Raw genomic sequence first — 12355 nt, forward strand, 5'->3', positions numbered from 1 at the left:
AGAAAAGCATCTCATTTACAAAACAGCCTCTGGTAGGACAGTGCTCAGTGGGGTCTGGAGATAACAGGAAGAATGTGTGTGGGCTGAAGCACAGAGCTTCTGACTCCATCTCAGCGGCTCCCGACTCCTAAGCTCAGCGTGTACTGCCCCAGGGCTTGCCCACTCTCCCCTCTGCTGCTTCCTCTGAAGATCTGCTCTCTGTCCTGACCCCTCTCGGTTTCAGTATTGCCTCCTCTGAACACATGCTTGACCTCCAGGATAGGCTGGGCTGCCTTATCCCCTCAGCAGCCTGTCTCTCTGGGGCACTGACGCCTCTCGTCTCCCACCAGTGACGGGAAGCCCCGAAGCCAGGGGCTGGAGCCTCTTTCGTTCCCTCTGAGCTTCCCAGCACAAGGCCTGGGACTGTGTAGGCGCTCCATAAATATCTGTGGAATGAAAGATGGAAAAGAGACAACTCTGGCCAGAGATAGGGAATCGCAGGGTGGAGGGACACTGTGGAGCCGGGTGACAGGGGAGAGGCCGGTTTGAGAAGGTGACTCAGCCCCAGTCCAGGAGGGGACCAGTTAATCAAGCCTTCTTAGGTGCCAAGGCCCCAGGAACACAAGGACTGAGCGCACCACCAAGCGACCTTTTAAGGTCAAAATTCCCACTTCGGAATCCAGATACTGCTTTTCGCTCCTCTCACCCCAAACAAACCCCAAGAGCTTGAGAATGCCCGGCCTGGCAGAGGTTTCTGCTCTGTCCGCCCTCCTCCCTCCTCTGGGGTCTGGTTTAAGACTTGGTGGAATTTAGCACCCAAACTCCTTGGTTCCAGGGCTCTACCAACTCCTAGTGCTTAGAAATGAGCACTGTATCCTGTGCTTGCCCACCCAACTCCATCAACTGGGAAAACTCGGGGGTGTCTGGCCGGTGGAGATTTTAAAAGTTCCTTGAAGGATACAGGATGTGCTGCAAGGTCCTGGGTGTGCAGTCAACGCTCTGTAGTGCTGGGTGTTAGGACTGGGATGCTGGCCACCACCATCAGGCTGGCGCTGGACGCCTGACCCCAATTCCTCCCCTTGCCCACTCACTCTTCCTACCACTGCCAGCCTTTTTAGAGGTGCAGAGGCAGACTCGCTGACCTCGCCAGAGACTGTCCCTGAACCGTCTGTTTCCCTTCAGTCAAACAGAAGGAGAAAGGCAAATAAATCTAGAAGTGAGATGGCATGGAGGGTGGGGAGGGAGGGACTCACAGTAGATGCAAACTAACGAATAATCGAGAAGGTTTCTATTGTATTCATAACCCACATTTCCTTCCCCAGGCCAGGCCCTTTGCTGACTTCTCTGACTAAGGGAACCTAAGCATAGCATTCTTAGGGGGACCCTTTACTGTTCCATTTATAAAAGAGGAAACTCTAGCTGTCAAGAGGAAGGGAGCTGTCCTTGCTTGCCTCCCTCCTTCCTTCTGGGTATGTTCAGAACAGTATATCTTGTATCCTCTAATGTATCCAAAATATATAATTCTTTTAAAAAATGAATTTATTGATTTTTAAATTGAGGTGTAATTGACATACATTATATTAGCTTCTAGAGTATAGCATGATGATTTGTATATATTGCAAAATGATCACTGCAAGAAGTCCAGTTAATACCCATCACCAGACATAAGTTACAGAATTATTTTTTTTCTGATGATGAGAACTTTTAAGATCTACTTTCTTCAGTTCAGTTCAGTTCAGTTCAATTGCTCAGTCGTGTCTGACTATTTGCCGCCCCAGAATCGCACCATGCCAGGCCTCCCTGTCCATCACCAACCCCCGGAGTTCACTCAAACTCATGTCCATCAAGTCGGTGATGCCATCCAGCCATCTCATTCTCTGTCGTCCCCTTCTCCTCCTGTCCCCAATCCCTCCCAGCATCAGAGTCTTTTCCAATGAGTCAACTCTTCGCACAAGGTGGCCAAAGTACTGGAGCTTCAGCTTTAGCATCAGTCCTTCCAAAGAAATCCCAGGACTGATCTCCTTCAGAATGGACTGGTTGGATCTCCTTGTAGTCCAAGGGACTCTCAAGAGTCTTCTCCAACACCACAGTTCAAAAGCATCAATTGTTTGGCGCTCAGCTTTCTTCACAGTCCAACTCTCACATCCATACATGACTACTGGAAAAACCATAGCTTTGACTAGACGGACCTTTGTTGGCAAAGTAATGTCTCTGCTTTTGAATATGCTATCTAGGTTGGTCATAACTTTCCTTCCAAGGAGTAAGCACCTTTTAATTTCATGGCTGCAATCACCATCTGCAGTGATTTTGGAGCCCCCCCCAAAATAAAGTCTGACACTGTTTCCACTGTTTCCCCATCTATTTCCCATGAAGTGATGGGACCAGATACCATGATCTTCATTTTCTGAATGTTGAGCTTTACGCCAACTTTTTCACTCTCCTCTTTCCCTTTCATCAAGTTTTTTAGTTCTTCTTCACTTTCTGCCATAAAGGTGGTGTCATCTGCATATCTGAGGTTGTTGATATTTCTCCCAGAAATCTTGATTCCAGCTTGTGTTTCTTCCAGTCCAGCGTTTCTCATGATGTACTCTGCATATAAGTTAAATAAGAAGGGTGACAATATACAGCCTTGACATATTCCTTTTCCTATTTGGAACCAGTCTGTTGTTCCATGTCCAGTTCTAACTGTTGCTTCCTGACCTGCATACAGGTCTACTCTCTTAGCAACTTTCAAATATGCAATGCAGTCTTATTAATTACAGTTGTCATGCAGTATATTGCAGCCCCATGACTTATTTATTTTATAACTGGGTATTTTGACTTTCCTTACCCATTTTCCTTGCCCCACACACCGCTGTCAACCATCAATCTGCTTTTGTATGTTTGAGCTTGATGTTTTGATTTCACTTTTGTTTAAGATTCCTCATGTAAAGAAGATCATATAGAATCTGTCTTTCTCTGCCTGATTCGTTTCACCTAGCATAATGCCTTCAAGGTCCATCCATGTTGTTGCATATGGAAAGACTTCAGTCTTTTTTGTAGCAGAATAGTATTCCATTGTATATATGTATGTGTACTTTGTGTGTATTGCAATAAACTGTGGAAAATTCTGAAAGAGATGGGAATAACAGACCACCTGACCTGCCTCTTGAGAAACCTATATGCAGGTCAGGAAGCAACAGTTAGAACTGGACATGGAACAACAGACTGGTTCCAAATAGGAAAAGGAGTATGTCAAGGCTGTATATTGTCACCCTTCTTATTTAACTTATATGCAGAGTACATCATGAGAAACGCTGGACTGGAAGAAACACAAGCTGGAATCAAGATTTCTGGGAGAAATATCAACAACCTCAGATATGCAGATGACACCACCTTTATGGCAGAAAGTGAAGAAGAACTAAAAAACTTGATGAAAGGGAAAGAGGAGAGTGAAAAAGTTGGCGTAAAGCTCAACATTCAGAAAATGAAGATCATGGTATCTGGTCCCATCACTTCATGGGAAATAGATGGGGAAACAGTGGAAACAGTGTCAGACTTTATTTTGGGGGGCTCCAAAATCACTGCAGATGGTGATTGCAGCCATGAAATTAAAAGGTGCTTACTCCTTGGAAGGAAAGTTATGACCAACCTAGATAGCATATTCAAAAGCAGAGACATTACTTTGCCAACAAAGGTCCGTCTAGTCAAAGCTATGGTTTTTCCAGTAGTCATGTATGGATGTGAGAGTTGGACTGTGAAGAAAGCTGAGCGCCAAACAATTGATGCTTTTGAACTGTGGTGTTGGAGAAGACTCTTGAGAGTCCCTTGGACTACAAGGAGATCCAACCAGTCCATTCTGAAGGAGATCAGTCCTGGGATTTCTTTGGAAGGAATGATGCTAAAGCTGAAGCTCCAGTACTTTGGCCACCTTGTGCGAAGAGTTGACTCATTGGAAAAGACTCTGATGCTGGGAGGGATTAGGGGCAGGAGGAGAAGGGGATGACAGAGGATGAGATGGCTGGATGGCATCACGGACTCAACGGACATGAGTTTGAGTGAACTCTGGGGGTTGGTGATGGACAGGGAGGCCTGGCATGCTGCGATTCTGGGGTGGCAAAGAGTCAGACACGACTGAGCGACTGAAATGAACTGAACTGACACATGTGTGGAGATATATATATATATATATGTATACATCCATTCATCTATTGATGGACATTCAGGCTGTTTCCATATCTTGACGATTGTAAGTAATGCTGCAGTGAACGTAGGGGTACAGATATCTCAAAAACACAATTCTTCACTCATGTCCTTATCAACTTATTTATCCTTCCATATATCTGTTTAATCATGCAGTAAATGAGCACTTGCTTGGTGGTGACAAACCAAGGTCACCAAAGGGTAGAGATTCTCAAAGTTTCCATCTAAGGACCTCTTCACATTGAAAAAAACCTGAAATTGATTATGTGGGTTATCAATAATTACTGTATCAGAAATTACTGAGTCATTTAAAACATGTATTTGAAAGTAACAATAATACACCCACTACATATCAACCTAAAAGCATATTTTATGAAAAAAGTAACCATATTTTCTAAAACTAAAGACAAAACATCGTGAGAACGGTGGTTGGTATTCGTTGGTCGGCTTGTTTATCTGATTTGCAGCTCCCTTTAATTCCTGGCGTAATAGAAGGCAACCGGGTTCTCCTATCTGCTGTGATAGGCCATCACATAGCCTCTGGAAAATTCCAGCATGCTGACCGAGTGAAGCAAATAACATCGTACACTGTTATGAAACAGCCGTGCTCGCATGACCCTCTGAAACGGTCTTATGGACACCATGGCCACAGGATACACTCGCCAAGGGCAGTTGGACCAGACGTGTCTGGGGAACCCCAAGTGGCCTGCAGCGCCCCTGAAGTCACGGCTGCCCCCGGCTCTGTCTCCCTTGACCTTCTCTCCTTGTCTCCTTTCATCCCTCCCCATCCTCCTCTCCAAAGTTCCCCTTCCTGTTCCTCTGACTGGCTAGATAACTCTCTGAAAGCTCAGTGTCTCTGCTCAGCTCAGGTTTTTCAGACTCTGAAGCCTGTAGCCCTGGTTTTTATTTGGTGTGTGGCCTGGGGCAAGTTATGTAGCTTTTCTGTCCCTCATCCACCCCCTCTTCAAGGTGAGGAAACTAAGACCTGACTCTTTGTAGAGTCAAAGAGATTTTATGGTTAACCAATATTAATGACGCGCTTATTCTCTGCTGGCGAGTTGTCAGTAAGACCCCTTGGAGAAGGAAGTGGCAACCCTATCCAGTATTTCTTGCCTGGGAAATCCCACTGACAGAGGAGCCTGGTGGGTTACAGCCCATAGGACAGAGAGTTGGACACGATTTAGCGACTGAGCATCAACCTCCTATAGGCCTGATACTGGATAACATGTGCAAAGCACCAAAGTTCAGATTATGAAATTCTGTGCAGTGGTTTTTAAAATGAGGACTTAGAATATGGTTAGAGCTTGAGGATGTATCCTTCAGTAGAAAACGCAAGTTGCAGCAGCAGAGGGAGGGTGCATGAGGGCAGAGTGGCTTTGCTGAGTTGCGGAGGGAGCAGCCCAGCTTCCCGGATGTGTGGTCTGTGCATTTACAAGGTTGCTGAGCTTGAAGGGCCTTGTGCTTCGGTTAATGCTCTGCTGTGATGCTCCTGGAATTCCTCACTTTTGAACAAGGGTCTGGCAAATTATAATTTTGCACCGGGGCCTGGAAAATTGAGAAGTGATTTCACCATTAGGAGTGCACCCTAAGGGGTGGGGATGGTGCAGACACATTGCACTGCCCCATGTTCTGCTTCAGTTTAACCTCCTCACCCTGCAACCAACGCCCCCCCGCCGCACCCCACCCCCCGCCCTCCCCTCCACCAGTGGCCCCCTGCTGCAGTGAGCGGCCCCAGGCCAGTGCGGCCGGGAGTCACTCGACACAAGGTGTCTTGGTGCCATTCCTCCAGGCCCCGACTGGATTGGGATGAACAAAGCAAAATAATGCAGGGTTTCTTAACCTCGATGCTGTGGACACTTATGGACCAGATAACTCTCTGTCATGGGGGCATCCTGGGCACTGTGGGTCCACCTGGGAGATGTCAGGAGGGCCAACCCCAGGAGCTGTGACAAGCAGAAGAATCTCCAGACTTTCCCAAATGTCCCCTCGGGGTGGGGGGAGATCACCCAGCTGAGGATCTTAGTTTGAATCCAGAGCTCGGCCCCAGGCCTAGCTTCTTCCTGTCTCTTCCAAGACCCAAAAGACATCTAATCTCAGCCTTGTTAGTACAAAGATACCAGATTTTTCTAGCTATACCATTCTGAGTAATTCCACTCAAGATGGAAGTAAGATGTATGTGCGGGGGGGAGGAGGATGTGGGTGTGTGTGTCGGGGGTGGGGAAGAGCCTGACACATTGATTCCAAGATTTTTCTGGAAGATTTAAATCAGGGAGATGAGGCAGTTATAGAAACAGGGCAAAAGCTACAATCATCAAAACATAGCTTGGCACCGGCACTTTAGACAGATGGGAGGGCAGAAAAATACATGTAGACAGAGATCAACATACATGATTAATAGGGGCGTTTCTTTCTGCCCCTTCTTACTGTAAGGGCCATTGGCTAGCATCTCTCCTCTTGGGAAAAATAAAAATTAGGTCTGGGAATTCTTTGGTGCCCCAGTGGTCAAGAATCCACCTGCCAGTTCAGGGGACAGGGGTTCGATCCCTGGTCTGGGATGATGCCGCGTGCCGTGGAGCAACTTAGCCTGTACACCACAGCCACGGAAGCCTGCCAGCCCTAGAGCCTGTGCTCCACAGCAAGAGAAGGCACCACAGTGAGAAGCCCGAGCACCGAAGCTAGAAGAGTAGCCCCCACTCGCTGCAGCTGGGGAAGGCCCTCGCCCAGCAACGAACACTCAGCGCAGCCAGAAACAAAAATTAATTAATTAATTTTAAAAATTAGGTCTGTCTACCTTAGACCAGGAATACATCTCCCTTCCCACTCATCTCCTTTCCCCCATACCAGCTGCAATAAAGATGAACAAGGATGTATGAAAATCATTGAAAAAAAATATCGTTCTGCTTTTAGTATATGTGCTCCCTGAAGCGGGGGCTGAAAACATACTGCAAGAAAAGATGCCTCGATAGAAAAAAGGCCAAGTAGCACAAATGGTCTGTGGAAGAAATCACACACGTGACCAGCAAATTATAGAAAAGATGAAAATCAAATGTATCATTTTCTGTTGAGCCAGCCATTTAGCAAAAATTGTCATTGTTGTTTAGTAGCTAAGTCATGTCTCAGTTTTTGGTGACTGCATGGACTACAGCCCGCCAGGCACCTCTGTTTGTGGGATTTTTCCAGGCAAGAATTCTGGAGTGGGTTGCCATTTCCTTCTTCAGGGGATCTTTCCAACCCAGGGATTGAACCCAAGTCTCCCGTACTGGCAGGCAGATTCTTTGACACTGAGTCACCAGGGAAGCTCTGGAAAAAATTAAGAATCAGTAGAATAATGCCTTTCCACTTTGTAAGTGGGAGGAGGTAGACACATTTTCTTCACCACTGGCGTGGATGTAAAGACTAGATGACGCTGCTCCCCTAGGCTGTGGTGCCCAAACCCCACTTCTAGGCATCACCCCTGGAATCTAGGCATCATCAGTTTGCCTGTCTGCAGGCTCTCTGTTTCCGGCAGCTTCGCCCTGGCAGCCCTCAGGCCTTAAAGGGCCTGTGGCCATATTTTGTTTGTCCCACAGGCTATTTTAAAAGACAGCTTGACTCAACTTGTTAGGCTAAGAGTTTAGTTTTCAGCAAACACCTTAGCACCTAGGGTCTTATTTACCCATTTCTGTCTCCTCCCTGGTTTTGAAGGGCAAGTTACTAAAGTGCTGTGTTTCTGGGTTTCTACACAGGCAAAATGGAAATTGTAATAGTTCTCACCTCACGGGGCTCCTGCAGGATTAAATGGCATACTACATGCAAAAGACCTGGAACACTGAGGCACACATGGTAAGTGTCGGTGCAGGTCAGCTGGGATGAAACGGACAAAAGCAAGAAGCGGTAAACAACTCTAATGTGGCAGCTCTCATAAACATTAATTAAACTTCAAACCAGCAAAAGAGAAAAAAAAAAAAAAAGGAAGGAAGACAGAAGAAAAATGAGGAGGAAAGCAAAAAGGAAAGAACTGAATCTATATATGAAAGTTGCTCAGTGTCCAATTCTTTTCGACCCCATGGACTGTAGCCCATCAGGCTCCTCTGTCCATGGAATTCTCCAGGCAAGAATACTGCAGTGGGTTGCCATTTCCATCTTCAGGGGCTCTTTGGGACCCAGGGATGAACCCAGGTCTCCTGTATTGCAGGCAGATTCTTTACCATTTTAGCCACCAGGGAAGTCCCAAATCTACATATATTAGCATGCAAAGAAGTCCCCATTCTACAGCTAAGTGCAAAAAAGCAAACTGCAGAAGATAAAGTACTGCTATTGTTATTTAAAATTTGTTTAAAATATAGATATAATGTAACTTTTGTGATATCTTCTATATCATGTGTAATATAGATTATGGATAGAATGTGTAGAATTATAGTTCTGTGTTTTAATGATGTTTATCTCTGGGAATGAGACAGTTTGGGGACTTTCTTTGTCTCCTCTAGTGCTGCATTTGAAACAAACCCATTACTGGAGTGCCTGCTCAGAGATCACTTCCTTCACGTGAATACATCCTTGAGGCACCCAGTCTCCTCACTGTTCTGGTCCCTGCTTTTCCTCCAGTGCCATCTGATGCTATATGTCCTGTCTGTCTTCAGAGACCCTGAGCCTCTCGAGGGCAGGGATTTGGCCTCATCACTACTGTCCCCTGATATGGGAAAGGCCCTGGCAAGCTACCTGCCCAGGCAGTGAAGAAAGTGGTCACCTGGTGACCTTCTCCAAGAGGGGAACAGCATTTCTTCTCTAAACATCTACTCTGGGCTGAATACCCTGAAGCCAATAGGAGCAAAGAGTCCAGAGGGCCTCCTTCCATTCTCCTCTGGACCAAAATATCTTCAGCACCATCTGTCTGACCCACAGGTTAGTCAGTTCCTTCCCAGCCTGTATGGAACCCTGGCTTCTGTTCTAGCATTTCTCCTCTTAGCAATCCCTCCCTGCCTCCCTTCCCTCTTTAATTCCCTCCTTCCTTTTCTCCCTCCCTTCCCTCTGTAATCGTTCATTTAAAGCTATAGGCCCTGCCAGCATACACTTTGTAAGTCTGGGGATTTTGTCAGTTCTGTGAACATTATCCGCTGAACTGCAGTAGAACTTGACACACAGGAGGGCCTTAAAACATTGTTGGATAGATGTGTAGCTCCCACTAGACTAGAGGTCACAGAAGAGTGGGTTTCTTACGTGCCAACAGCAGGCCAGAGAAGCTCGTCACTACGTGTAACTGTCCGTTGGAGGAATGAATGTCTCCAAGAGCCTCTCACTTGCTGATTAAAAAGAGGGCTACCAACTTGGCAGGTGCACCTAGGAGGTGAACTTGAGTGAATAAGGGGTGCAGGGAGGTGGCTGAGAGTGGGAGGGGTGAGGGGGTTGTGGGTCAGCCAGTGGTCCTCCTGAGGAGCAGGTTTGGCTGTGGAAAGAGCGGCCTGTGCTCTGAGGATAAAGAATACGCAGCTGTGATTTTAGTAACCAATATTGTACAACGCTAACATTGGCCAGGCTTGGGGATCTTAGTTCCCTCACCAGGGATTGAGCCCTGGCCCTGGGCAATGAGGAACTCAGAGTTCTAACCACTGGACCGCCAGGGAATTTCCTAGGCATTATTTTAAACCCTTTTCATACACGCTATCTCATTACATCCTCACCCGTAGGAGGTAGGCACTATTATCTCCATTGTGCAGATGGAAACACTGAGGCACTCAGAGTTGAGGCAGAGTCAGGATTTGGAGCAGACACAGCGGCACCAAAGCCTGTGGTCTTCACCAGGTCTTCCCCTCTTACTGGAGGTCAGGGTGTGGTACATGTGCAGGGCACCACCAGACTTCCACCTGCCCTAAATGCAATAGGAAATGTAAGGCATTTGGACATCTTGTTTTCTCGTGTTTGGTATGGTGAGACATGAACCGCCCCTAGGAGAAAGGGGTGATTTGCTTGTTTGGATGGTATGGGGCTGGGGAAGTCTTGGTTTCAGGTAATCACGTCTTACAGGGCCTCAGCATTTTCCTGAATATAATATTTATAATCTAATCCTTTAGGTGAGGGAGGGGACATAACAGGAAGAAACAATAAAATTCTTTTTTAAGAAAATCATGTTCAACTTAAACTTCTTTGCCTCTTCTTCCCCTAAGTCCCAAATACATATAACTGATAGAATTTTTATAACTTTGTATGCATGAATTAAAAACAGTTTCTTTAAAACAAAGAGTCTACATGAGTGGTTTTGAGCAGGGTAAACTGGTTGTTTAAAAGGTCAATATGTGATAAGATTAAAGCACATCCTTTCAACACAGAAAGAGTTTAGGTGATCTGTACCACAAAGATGGATGGAGGATCCCCTGAACGATGCAGTTATGGTTTTGGAACATGTGCAGTTGATTCATTATATACAGTTTCTGGGTCTCACATATGAATGGGGAAGAAATAATTTCACACTTGTTTTCCTATGAATCATTTAAGCCGGTGGGTCTCAAGGAGCTAGAGAATCAGCTGAAGCCTGGGTCCAGGCAGAGGTTGCTGGCTCTGCCCACTGAACTCCAGATTCAGTGGGTCTTGGGTGGAACCCCCAGACTTCGAGTTCCTAGGTGATACTCACCTTCCTGATCCCGGACTTCACTTTGGGAATCACTGTTTTATGCTATGTCTGAGATCCTAATAGCTTCCCTGGTGGCTCAGACAGTAAACCGTCTGCCTGCAATTCGGGTTTGATCCCTGGGTCGGGAAGATCCCCTGGAGAAGGAAATGGCAATCCACTCCAGCACTCTTGCCTGGAAAATCCCATGGATGGAGGAGCTTGATAGGCTCCATGGGGTCCGTGGGGTCGCAAAGAGTCGGACAAGACTGAGCGACTTCACTTTGAGATCCTAATGAAAAATAACTTTTCAACGGACAAATAAATGAAACTGGACTCCGTTATTACAGGTCTGCTTATGCAGCTGTGGAACATTTTTCAGCAAAATGAAAACTCAGTATTGTCAAATTGGATAAACTAGGGCAGGGTAGTGCTCTGAATCTTCTTTGAGCATATCAAAGCTTCTCATGAAAAGAAAATGCCAAATATATATTCTAGATAATATATTGTCATTTTCTTGACAATATATTGTCAAGATATGGTACATGATATTTTCAGTTCTTAGTTTTTTAATATTTATTTATTTATTTGGCTGTGCTGGGTCTTAGTTGCAGCCTGGGGGATCTAGTTTCCTGATCAGGGATGGAACCCGGGTCCCCTGCATTGGAAGCATGGAGTCTTAGCCATTGGGCCACCAGGGAAGTCCCTCCAGTTCTCCAGTTCTTAGTTTTGGAGGCTACAGATTTTGTTCAAGTGAGAAAAAAAAAAAAAAAAAAAATATATATATATATATATATCTTTAAGATTTTTTGTTGGTATTCCTGGTATTAAAGAGGACTTCAAAACTGATATTTATTTTATATTATAGAGTGGATCTAAAGAGTAGTATCTTTTCTTCCTTCTAGGTTCTGGTTTTAGTCTGCCATGGATTTTTGCTGGCTAGGTTCCCCTTCAGATCCTTGGGTTGCCATGGTGCCATTTTGGCTTTTTAAATGTTGTTTTCGGGCTGACAGCCCCACTGAAATGAGTTCTTACATGTAGAACTCAAGTGCTTGGCACCAGGTTCAGAAAAGCCAACGTTTGTGTGCCAGGTGAGGGAGATGCCAGGGTTAAACTGGAGATACTGCAGCCTGATTTGTAGGATTTAAACACAAGGGCAGAGGAGAAAGGACACAGGTGGCTGCCTGTTTGCTGAGCGCTCCTGCTGAATGGGGTCTCACTCTAGCTTCCTTGCAGACCCCACTAGTGGAAGTTGTCTAAAGAGACCCTGGGGTGGTTGACACCCTCTCCAGGTGCCAATATTTCATAATTATGTTTTGTGACAGTACAAGATGCTTCAGCTCCTGAGGTCAAATAAATACATTCGGGCATTCACAGTGGTTGTTGCATTTTTTTTTAAAGTTATAAAAGTAAGATGTAATCATAGCAGCAATAACAAAAGAAAACCAGAGACACAACAACAATCTTCCTTTCTGGTTTAAATTTTGAAACAAAACCAGGATGTTAACAGTGATTAGTGTGTTCATTTTTAAAAAATATTAAGGCAGGAATTCCTCAGTGGGCCAGTGGTCAGGAGTTGGCATTGTCACTGCTGAGGGCCCAGGTTTAATACCT

Source organism: Oryx dammah, unplaced genomic scaffold, assembly GCF_014754425.2.
Source record: "Oryx dammah isolate SB20612 unplaced genomic scaffold, SCBI_Odam_1.1 HiC_scaffold_10, whole genome shotgun sequence".
NCBI lineage: Eukaryota > Metazoa > Chordata > Mammalia > Artiodactyla > Bovidae > Oryx > Oryx dammah.